Source organism: Ranitomeya variabilis, chromosome 5, assembly GCF_051348905.1.
Source record: "Ranitomeya variabilis isolate aRanVar5 chromosome 5, aRanVar5.hap1, whole genome shotgun sequence".
NCBI classification, from domain to species: Eukaryota; Metazoa; Chordata; class Amphibia; order Anura; family Dendrobatidae; genus Ranitomeya; species Ranitomeya variabilis.
Window position 1 is genome coordinate 641,373,807 of NC_135236.1, and position 12,168 is coordinate 641,385,974.

The 12,168-nt window shown below is 43.7% G+C and overlaps 1 long non-coding RNA gene across 1 annotated transcript in view; it reads left to right on the forward strand.

Moving 5' to 3' along the window:
- The window catches only part of LOC143773983 (uncharacterized), a 136,767-nt gene extending 125,989 nt beyond the window's left edge, over positions 1 to 10,778 (forward strand). Inside the window, exon 4 of the long non-coding RNA XR_013215444.1 lies at positions 10,722 to 10,778. This is a non-coding gene — a long non-coding RNA (uncharacterized LOC143773983). The remainder of the gene's footprint in view (positions 1 to 10,721) is intronic.
- The last annotated feature ends 1,390 nt before the right edge of the window (positions 10,779 to 12,168 follow it).

A 12,168-nucleotide genomic window follows, 5' to 3' on the forward strand; every position in this document is an offset into this window, starting at 1 on the left:
CGTGCGGAAGTTGTGTGTATGCGTCTTTTATTATAGGCTCTATTGTACGTGACGCACAATTTTCCATATTATATTATTGAGAAATTAAATGAGTTTTGAAGTAAAAAAAAAAAGAAGTTTCTTGGGCTTTTGTGAGGAGAGTTGTCGATCTAGAATAAAGAATCATTCTTCTGTTTCTCCCTGATGAATAGATAATCACTATTATGCACGTCAAGCAAATGCTTGATTTCTTTTTTTTTATTAAACTTTCTAACTAATGTGCGATTGTTAGCCATCTCTTCACTTTTCGTACATTTTCATTTGCCTGTTCTTACATTTATTCTACCAGAAACAATAACGGCCCCCTCGGTTTGCCTTCTTTTCTCACTCCACACTGCAGGTTCTATTCGGATGTAATCAAATCAGAAGTTTTATTAAAGTTCAGATGACTTTTTAATGGAATCCATTTATTATGTTACTGCTATTCTCTCCTGCCATTTACCGAGAACCCTCACGTCCATGTTTCCTGCCCTGGAGGGCTTTTTTTTTTCTCGCTCCTGCTCATTCTTTTGCTGCTCTGCATCTTGTCCTTCGATAGTATCTCTGTCTTTGACCATAATATCAGTGTATAGGGAAAGGAATGCTCTATGGCAGAAGTGTGAAAGGACCCAAAATATTCACAGAAATGGTTTATGAGACAAGTACTGGGTAACAAGGGTTAATCGAAAGGCAATAGTTGTCAACAAGTAGGCATGGGGCTCCATGGTCAAATGTCTAATGGGGCTCTTCCCGATAAGCTAGATATGTCCTTGGATGTAAATATTCAAGGGTTAATATAAACTGGTCCTGTTAGCGCTCAGCACTAAATGCTAAGCCCAACAGTAAAATTGACTTCACCATGCTATCATTCATTAACTAAAAATGTTAATGACCTTATTTAAGGCTGATTCTATCCCTTTTACATTTTTAAATTACTCCTCATAAGTTGCCCCATTTTCTGGGTGACTGCTCTTCTGTACACTGATGTAATTCAACATAGTAAATAAGCCTGTAATGCTGCCTACAGCCACTAGATGTCACTGTCGGGCCAAAGACTATAAAAGTAGCTGAAAAACTAGAAGTGTTTCAGTGTGTGACCTGGACCACATGGAATGGCAGGGAGGTCTGTGTTCTTGGGGGAAAAAGACAGAGCCTAACAGAGTAAAGGAAACCAAGTTAATATGGCTTAGTGGTCCTGGCACAGAAGATTGACACCTTTGCAAAGGAGTTACCTCTGAAAATATCCTGGAGTTACCAGGTACTAACAAATGTCTCTAGTGGCCCTGCAGTAGAGCAGACCAAAAGAGCTACAGAGATTAAGAAGGGCACCTGGTGTGAGAGGGATTCTGAATGCAGGTGAAACATTCACTCTATTATTATAATTTCCTTCATTACACAAGTGATATCTTATGTATAAACCTATAAGGTGCTTCCTTTTTCACCTGTCCTACCAGGTGCACATAAGGATTTGGTACAGAAGGACGGTCAAATTGATTTTGTCCACTGCAAGGATAGAGGCCATCAAAGGTATACATTTATTTTAGGCTTATAATTATGTTATGAATGTGGTGAATGTACATTAATTAATACATGCGAGCTCAGTCTATACACTATATCAATCAACTAAAGATACAATACTTCATCATCTTATCAGACTTCCTGTTATACCAGTCCACCCTCTTTTTAATCAACTGAATAAAGATTTGGATACAGGTTAAAGGGGTTGTCCGGCCTTAGGCTACAACTCTGTGTTACTGCAGACTTATGAATCCTCACATCGTGCACTCTGCACTCTGTCAGAATTCTCTGGTACCAACACGTGACTGCAAATATTCAATATAGGGTCCTGGTCGTCACAGTGGTATTGCTTTCCTCTCGGGGAGAGTGATGCTACTTTTGGAGGCAATGAAGGATAACTGCATCCAGGTATCACAAACATGCAAAACAGTTTACACTCCAGGCCACCAGGGGGAGCTTTTGCTCCTATTTATTAGGTCACTCCCTATATATATATATATATATAACTGGTAGTCTGTAGGGAGAGTTAGTGAGTTGTAGAAAAAGAAGGTGTGAATCCAGCTCCAAGGATAAAATGTAGAAACTTTATTGAATCACTTTAAAATGCTGCTAGAACATGACCGGCATACTGAGGACTAAGGGCACATTTGTCGCTCGAAACGCGTCCAGTCAGGTGCTGGTTGCTCTCCGTTATCCACCATGCCGGTCATGTTCTAGCAGCATTTTAAAGTGATTCAATAAAGTTTCTACATTTTATCCTTGGAGCTGGATTCACACCTTCTTTTTCTACATGTCAACCAGTGTTGTGGCAGCAACACTTTGTCTCCGTGCTCGGACTGATATCCACCACTTCGTATGGATGAACCAAGGGTGAGCTGAAATACCTTTTTTTTTCTTTTAGAGTTAGTGAGTTCCAGACAGTAGTCTGAGGAGGATGGAAGGTTAAAGGAGCTGTACATGGCCTCTGAGCTGCAGCTCCCAGAAAGAGACATTGAAACATTGAAAGCAGAATTGTATTACAGCAAGCGTGTAAGGAGAGGAAGCAAAGGAGAGGATACAGAAGGTGACCAGCCCTGCACAGGCTGCCTCCTTCTGAGGCGCAGAAGCCCGGTAGCCTGAACACCGATGGAGTAAGGACCTTTATGCTTTACTTCAAAGACCGGCAGGACAGCTAATTTCACGTTATCTGTCCGCCCCTACACCTGGGAAGTACGATGGCACCCCTTAGAGGCTGGAGAATGATAGAGTCCTTATAAACTGCCTCAAACCACTGTCACGGGGAGACTAGGTAAACTAAGGCTGGTTACCCGGGCCCCTGCGATATCCCTCAGACTAGAGATAACCCTGTCTGTCCCTCTCCCAGAATTTACAGTAATGGTGTGCTTGTCTTGGCCACCAGGCCTGGCCCTGACTCCTGTTTCAGCCCTATGCTGAAACCACCACCCGCCTCCCAGTGAATAGACCTCACACCAACCCCCACAGAAAGCACAGACAGGGAAAACTAAAAAACGCACCACGCCGCAGACACACAGGAAAACACAATAATGTGCCCAGGGCAAAACAAATACAAATATAGGAAGGAGAAATATAACAAAGGATAATACACCACCAGATACGATAATACTTCTCCAAGACCAACACTCCAGACTGGAATCACTAGGCACGAGGCACAAGCTATAATCGGCGAAGCCCATAGTCCAGCAATACTATTTAAAGGCCGTGGGCGTGACCCAGCCTCCAACCCGAGTACCAGCTAGATTAACCCTGGGCAACCTGGATAAAGATCTAGCCGGCGCCACTGAGCGTATAGTGGACGAATGTGGAATTACCGCTGTCTGTCGGACGCCCTAGTGTGAATAGCGTCCGACATGACAACCACCAGTTATATGGGTTTGTTCTATCCTATCTGGGGGACAGAGAAAGACAGAACATCTACAACAGTTGTGAGGACCTTATGAGAAGCTTAGCAGTAAGAGACTACAACACGACGGCGCTAGAGGAAGGCTTTTATTTCCACCTGGACAAGAGGACTCTGGACTTACCTCCAAACCGGCCGGACTCTGCCTGCCCTGTGATCTGGTGCCCTGGACTGTGGATGCTGAAGTCTTCAGTAAAGGTAAAGAGACTGCAACCTTGTGTCCTCATTCTTCACCATACCACCATCTACACACCGGGAACCCCTGGAGATATACTTCACCTATGGGAAGGTATACCATCTAGCTGCCATAACATCACCCCAGCGGACCCCTTAAAGCATCAACGGTCACCCTGAACGAATACCACAGGTGGCGTCACAAACACAAACTTTATCCCTTTAAAGACCTTTCCCCTTTAGCACGGACGTCCCAGGGCCACAGACCGGGTCAGCCACCGTGACATCCCCCTGTGAACCGCAGGACACGGTACCGAGTACCCTTTGCCCTGACGGGGCGCTCCACACACTCCCAGCCACATTCTGACTAGACATGTCCAGCCTCGCTCAATACACTTGCATTGAGCAAGGTTGTGCACATGTAGTCAGCATGTGACCGTATGTACTATATTTATTGGTTATTTTACATTTTTTGGAAAATTTAACTTAATACTTTTTTGCGCCACCTTTTGCTGTGATTACAGCTGCAAGTCACTTGGGGTATATCTATATCAGTTTTGTACATCGAAAAGTAGGGCACGCAACATTTAAAATAACCAATAAATTTAGTTCAACTTCACGATTGGGTTCCACTTGTTGTTGATTCTTCACCAAAAATGTACATTTGGTATCTTTATGTTTGAAGCATCATATAAGGGATATACACTCACCGGCCACTTTATTAGGTACACCATGCTAGTAACGGGTTGGACCCCCTTTTGCCTTCAGAACTGCCTCAATTCTTCGTGGCATAGATTCAACAAGGTGCTGGAAGCATTGCTCAGAGATTTTGGTCCATATTGACATGATGGCATCACACAGTTGCCGCAGATTTGTCGGCTGCACATCCCAAAGATGCTCCATACAAGGCAGGATGGATCCATGCTTTCATGTTGTTTACGCCAAATTCTGACCCTACCATCCGAATGTCGCAGCAGAAATCGAGACTCATCAGACCAAGCAACGTTTTTCCAATCTTCTACTGTCCAATTTCGATGAGCTTGTACAAATTGTAGCCTCAGTTTCCTGTTCTTAGCTGAAAGGAGTGGTACCTGGTGTGGTCTTCTGCTGCTGTAGCCCATCTGCCTCAAAGTTCGACGCACTGTGCGTTCAGAGATGCTCTTAGGCCTACCTTGGTTGTAACGGGTGGCGATTTGAGTCACTGTTGCCTTTCTATCAGCTCGAACCAGTCTGCCCATTCTCCTCTGACCTCTGGCATCAACAAGGCATTTCCGCCCACAGAACTGCCGCTCACTGGATTTTTTTTCTTTTTCGGTCCATTCTCTGTAAACCCTAGAGATGGTTGTGCGTGAAAATCCCAGTAGATCAGCAGTTTCTGAAATACTCAGACCAGCCCTTCTGGCACCAACAACCATGCCACGTTCAAAGGCACTCAAATCACCTTTCTTCCCCATACTGATGCTCGGTTTGAACTGCAGGAGATTGTCTTGACCATGTCTACATGCCTAAATGCACTGAGTTGCCGCCATGTGATTGGCTGATTAGAAATTAAGTGTTAACAAGAAGTTGGACAGGTGTACCTAATAAAGTGGCCAGTGAGTGTAAATAAGCTATATAAATAAAAATTATTATTATTATTATTATTATTATTATTATTATATAAGGGAAAAGGTTGAAAAGTTCCAGAGGCCGAATACTTTTGCAAGGCACTGTATGTAGGAGGGGCTGTCTGTGTTAAGTAAGAGTGTATTACTGTTAAGAGTCAGTTGGATCCTGGGAGCTGAACAGCTCAAGACGGCCTTAGTGCCCAGATAGTCCTTTGGGGCTTATGCCCGGACCGCACAAGGACAGCCCCATAACCTTAAGCAAGGTACCCAGCCATTCAGAGTCTGGAGGGACAGAAGAACAGCTGAGGCAGCAGTGTTACCACAGTTCGAGACAGAAGCAAGAGAAGTGGTCCGTGACTAGTACAAGGACACAGGTCGCTCACCATGTGGCAGATCATTGCTTGGGCTGAGGCCTTTTGTACTAGTGTGAAACAGACGGAGGAACACTCAGGAGAATTGAGCTCGCACAGGGAGGATGCTGCATTATCGCAAGAGGTGGTATATCCCGGTAATGTACTGCAGGACGTAGGTGAAAGCGTAGGGAGAGCGGAGAACGTGAACTGTGTGGAACCTAATGCTGATGATGTAACTGACAAGAACGTACTGCTACAAACAAAGAGTAAAGTTCATCGTTTTAAGTTTGAAAGGACTCTGTCTCTTATTGTACTACGGAAGCAGCGGAACTTCAGTCAACTCGATGGGACCCAGATGGTACTGAGGGTGAAACGAAAGGTATGCTGTAGAAGGGACATTGTTTGCATGTAATTGGGGGCCAGGGCACGTGTGATCAGTTAACCTCAGCCACCACTACAGCTCTGGCCTGGCCTTAGCTCTGGCCTGGCCTTTTACATACACACAAAGTAAACAAACGTGTAATTACAACACTTTTCAGGAAGAAATACTTCATTTTCTGAAAGAATTGTAAGGGTGCCAATACTTTCGGCCATGATTGGACATCACTGGTTTATACCGCCACCCATTCAATATTGGTAAAAGAGCTGTATAAGCAAGATGTTAGAGTCAATGTGTATTAATTCCTGTTGACAAGACCAAAGGGTAAACTGAGAATGAGACTCCTGTACTATCGGATTCCTTCTCACTAGTGAGCAGAAGTATACCAGACCGTCCTCGATAACAATTAATCTATTGACCTAAAAAGGTTTCTTGAGGCGACATTAAATGCTCCTATAGATCCATCTAAGTCAGTAAAAGACTGAAAAAAAGTTATAGGCTTCAATACTGTCAGGCAAATAAATAAGATTATAAGGCATTGAATCATCACCAGGCAGATATCATCATAGCAAAGTTGATCATAGTTTTCAAAGAGATTGTCACTTTTCGTCTCTAATGAAGATCACTAAAATCCAATTGTTAGAACGTAACTTTTTGGGGACTGCGGAAGTTTATTATGCTCATGTAATGTGACCTAGGGGTTCTGCTCAGCTCCTTCTATTCGACACCATGCTGCCAACACATCCGACATCGTGGTCAGTGCGACAGCTTCCCTTTAAGCTAAACTTTCTTTTATTGCCACCAAGAAAACTTGAGTTGAGGCTACTGTGCATTTTTCCTCGTTTTCTTCAGACACAGGCTGTATTCGTGAGGCTAAATGTAATGGTTCTGGACAAATATTAAAAAATGAGAACGTCTGCAATAACTGCATTGACTTTATTACAACTTCAATATAGGTTTCAGAATGGGACTACACCTGACTTATGAGCTGATATTCGGCTCCAAGCCCACCTCCCACCTCCCAATAACTTCAGTAATCAGCCCTGGGCGAGTCAGCTGCAGTTTATGAGGCAATAACTTGCCAGTGTTCCCAGCCTTAGATGTTACTGGGGCCTTGGGAATGTGTTAATGCAGTGCAAATGACTCACTAAGGAGAAAGGGAGCATTTTATCCAATACAACCAGGAGGGGAGAAGGGGTTATGAAGAGAAAAATGATTTTAATGAAAACAAAGAAAATTACATTTATTTTTTATTTTTACCAAGAATGTGAAGCTAAGCAGTGAAAAAAAAAATGGCCGATGGCATAGCCTTGTGCCACACACTTCATTTATAAGTCTTGGATGTCAGGAACGATAATCATCCAGCCAGAAAAACTTATTAACTCAATCAGTCTTGGAAAACTCTGAAAAACAGTCAAGTACCCTATATGTCAACCTAAATAATGACTATACTTTACTTTAACCTTACTAAATGCCCATGATTGTTGGATCAAACACTGTTTTAACCCATATTTAAAAAAAAAAAAAAAAAAAAAAACTTGATGACTTCATAAAGTACGAATTCCACATCGATATTACGGTCACAAGTCTCAGCCCAACGTTGGACATAATGACCACAACTGACAGCATCGTAGATTCCCCATGAGTTCAGGTCATTAAATTACCAGTCGCCCCAGGACTTGTGGCTATAATATGGGTGCAGAAAGTAACCTTTATTACACTTGTGTGAAACAGATCTAAGAAAAGAAGCGGTGGTGTCAACCAAGAAGTTGTTAGAGAGGCCATGAAGTTCGAAAATAGAATTAGGAATACATTTTAGAATCCAGCTTTAGTGGACAGAAGGTTGGGAAGATACTTCTGTACACGAGGGTTTTTTAGTTCTATTGTTATTTTGGTGGAAATTATATTACTCTGGAGTTTTCGGAAGATGAGGACTGAGTGTCACGAACATGCTGCACCCTGCTGGACTTGTAGTGCATCTGAAGATCAGAAGATCACAGAGATTAGCTGATCACATGTCCTCTTTGAGGTCTACATGGCCATTCACATGAGCGGTGCAGTTTTATTATCTCTTATGGTGCAGAATGAGTTGAGTCCCTGGTTGAAATATGCAGAGATTCCATTTGGCTTTTCGTCTCAGCTGCTGCTCATTGAGTCCACTCCCCTTCATTATTTTTGCCCGGTCTTGGCTTCTTCTCTTACCAGCAATAGATTTTCTATCCTAAGCCTGACTTTTCCAGAGAGAGGTGTTCCTGGAGAAGCTATTATGTTTCCATTCACGTCATGGAGTTTTATTTGTTTGTGTGTTTTCCCTTGCTTGTCTCCTTCCCTGTGTTGTCTTGTCGTAGTAGTAAGACCAGTGTCTTGCTGCCTATCTTATTTGCCAGTGCAGAGCCCAGGGTTAGTCAGGGCTTGTCCACATGCAGGGCTGCCACCCGAAATTTTCAGGGCCCCATACTGGCAACATTTTCAGGCCCCTTTGAGACTCCACCCAGGTTCCTCTCCTCAAACCTTCCACAGTCCCACCACCCACTCTAGGGATCTAGGGATCCATATTCATGTAAAAACTAAAGAATTAAAATAAAAAATATGGATATACTCACCCCTCCGGCGGCCCCTGGACCTTAGCGATGTAACCGGCCGCCTCCGTTCCTAAGAATGCAGAGTGAAGGACCTTCGATGATGTTGCGGCTTGTGATTGGTCGCGTGACCGCTCATGTGACCGCTCACGCGACCAATCACAAGCCGCGACGTCATCGCAGGTCCTAAACTCACTGCATTCTTAGGAACGGAGGCTGCCGGTTACATCGCTAAGGTCCAGGGTCCGCCGGAGGGGTGAGTATATCCATATTTTTTATTTTAATTCTTTATTTTTTACATGAATATGGATCCCAGGGCCTGAAGGATAGTCTCCTCTCCTCCAGACCCTGGGAACCATACACTGGGAACTTCCGATTCCGATTTCCGATATCACAAAAATATCGGAACTCGGTATCGGAATTCCGATACAGCAAATATCGGCCGATACTTGCGGTATCGGAATGCTCAACACTACACATAATTATTCCCCATCAAACACCATATCACATACATAGCCTTCAGCTTTTGTTTTGGCCAAAAGATTGTTTAAGCCGCCACCATGACAAGGTAGACTCTTTTGGTAGGGAAGATAAAATAAAATCCAGCTCACCATGATCACATCTTGAGGGTGTTCAGGGCCCAGAAGCACTTTGTTAGGGTGTGGAAAATGAAAAAATGAAGAGAATCCAGCTCCACAAACTGTGATTCTTTATTGACATAAGCAATACGGAGGACATACACAGTCAGCGATACAAAATAACATGACCTGCCTCAACGCGTTTCATGTGTCTGCGCACCTTTAATCATGATCATACAATACTGATCATTAATTAAAAAGCACAACACTACTATTACCATAAGTGCCTTTATACACAGGAGCTCTGTATATAGTATACAATCTATAGTATCAGTGTATAGGTAATAGTGACTCACCAGTGACATTATACACAGGAGCTCTGTATATAGTGTAAGTGTACAGGTAATACAGGGATCATCTGTGACATTATACAAAGGAGCTCTGTATATACTATACAGTGTATAATGTTCTTACCAGTGACATCTCTAGATGAAGATATTCAATTTTGCTTTTCGTCCTCATCCAGTGCAGATCGCCAGCACTTCTTCCAGCTAGGGCTCGTCTCTGCAGAAAATTTGCAGTTATCTAGAGCGCATTCTCCAATATTTCCCCACATTTTACACTATGCCAGATGAGGAAAAAAGCGACAGTGTCGCCATGCACAGTAACAGAACCCCCCCTCATTGAAAACAGTATTCTCAAAAATAAAATACATTACAGCAGTAATAATATCCCTTAAATAGCCCCTACAGTAATAATGTCTTACATCCTGGCACCTTCCTGTAATATCGTCTCCCATCCTGGCCCCCGTGTGTCTCATTCCTGGCCCCATATGTCTCCATCCTGCTCCCATATGTCCTCCCATCATGGTCTCATATGTTTCCATCCTACCCCTCCATATGTTCTCCTATGCTGCACCTCCATATGTCCTCCCATCCTGGCCCCATATGTCCTCCCATCCTGGCACTGTATGTCTCCATCCTGCCCCATTTGTCCTCCCATCCTGGCCCCATATGTCTCCATACTGCACCGCATATGTCTACATCTTGCCCCCATATATGTCCTCTCATCCTGCCCCCATATGTCCATATGTCTCCATCCTGGCCCTCCAGATGTCTCCCCAAATTGCAGATTTCAGCATGAAAAAAAAGTTTCTCCGTACCTGCCCGTGGTCCAAAGGCATCCTCTTCCTCAACCATTTGAGGTGCGGATGCACTGACATATGATAGTAAAGTCATACGCCGGCAACACGCGTGCTCATGTCAGCTGCTGGCCTCTGATTAGCTAAGGCAAGAGTCACCGCACTCTCTTTATTTTCAGTGATGCAACGCTTTTATTCATTCGTGAAAACGAATAAATATAAGCAAAATAACAGCCTTCCTTTATCCATACTCATTGGCTGGTGACCTGATCGTACTTTTGTTCTATTTTTTGTTGTTTTGTTTGAATTTATTTTATGCATATATAATTTGTACAGCATATTTTTCTATGTATATATCACGTGGGTCATGGATCACGTATTGTTGTTTTTATATGCTATGCTATCTCACATGACTATTGTATCATTTTGTTTATATATTGTCCTTTTCTTTTACAGCGACATTGTGAAAAAGACCCTGGCAGGATTGAAACGTCTAACTTTGTTGCACATTTGACAGCAACATTCTGTTTTTGTTTGCTTTCACAAATGAATAAAAGCTTTGCAGAACTGAAAATAAAGAATGTGCAGTTAATATCTCTTGCTGTGGTCAAGGGGTCACATACTTCATTTCATCAGCACCTCGAAACACGACCAAGTGCAAGCCAATCTTATAATATCTATGGCCTCTGATTGGCTGGCGGCTACTATTGCATTGTAGGAAGCGGGTCCGGCACGGCAGTAGATTTAAACTGAGCGTGCGTCAGATTATGCATGTTCAGTTAATGAGCTAATGGCCAAATCCTGCCCCTGGGTCCCAGTGAAGACAGGGGCCTGTTGTGAATTCCGCTCTTGGGTTCCCTCCGGTGGTTGTAAGTGGCACTTTTGTGAATTCTGCTTTTGGGCTCCCTCCGGTGGTTTTAAGTGGTACTGCTGCTCCTTGGATTTAGCGTCAGCAGCTACTTCCACTGATTGTCTTTCTGGCTCGGCTATTTAACCTGGTTCTATCCTTCAGCCTGTGCCAGTTGTCAATGGTTCCTGCTTGGATTCACATCTCTGCTTGGATTTCCCTGATATTCTGACCTGTTCAGCAAAGATAAGTCCTTGCTTTGTTCTTTTGCAGTTCACTTGTTGTGGACTTAATCGTTCTGCACTTTCTATGTTTTTTCTTGTCCAGCTTGTCAGTATGGATTTATTCAGTTAAGCTGGAAGCTCTGGGAAGCAGATTTACCCTCCACACCTTTAGTCAGGTGTGGAGATTTTTGTAAACTCTGTGGTGGATTTTTCTAGTTTTTAATACTGACCGCACAGTATTCCGTCCTGTTCTATCTATCTAGCTAGACTGGCCTCCTTTGCTACATCCTGGTTTCATTCTGCGTATGTCATTTCCCTCTCCACTCACAGTCAATATTTGTGGGGGGCTGCCTATCCTTTGGGAATTTTCTCTGAGGCAAGATAGCTTTCCTGTTTCTATCTCTAGGGGTAGTTAGTCCTCCGGCTGTGACGAGGTGTCTAGGGAGTGACAGGAACATCCCACGGCTACTTCTAGTGTTGTGATAAGCTCAGGAACTGCGGTCAGTACAGGTACCACCTCCTCCAGAGCATGTACCATGTTGCTCCTAAACCACCAGTTCATAACAGGGGCCCGGACCATGCTTCCTTCCTCACAGGACCCCACATGCACCAGTAAGGGCAGTAATGCCCTGATGGTGGCACTGGGCACATGACAGTGCACGAGTGAAGGACCTGTCAAGTCGATAGGAAGCACAGTGTTCAGCATTAAGTGAGTATTGAAGAGACACCATCTCCCCTTCTCCCTATCATTGCGGCCTTCCCTGGCCTACTTCCCCCTCTCTATTAGCGCTGCCCATCGGGCATCTCCATCCCCTTGCATGACATTATCGCT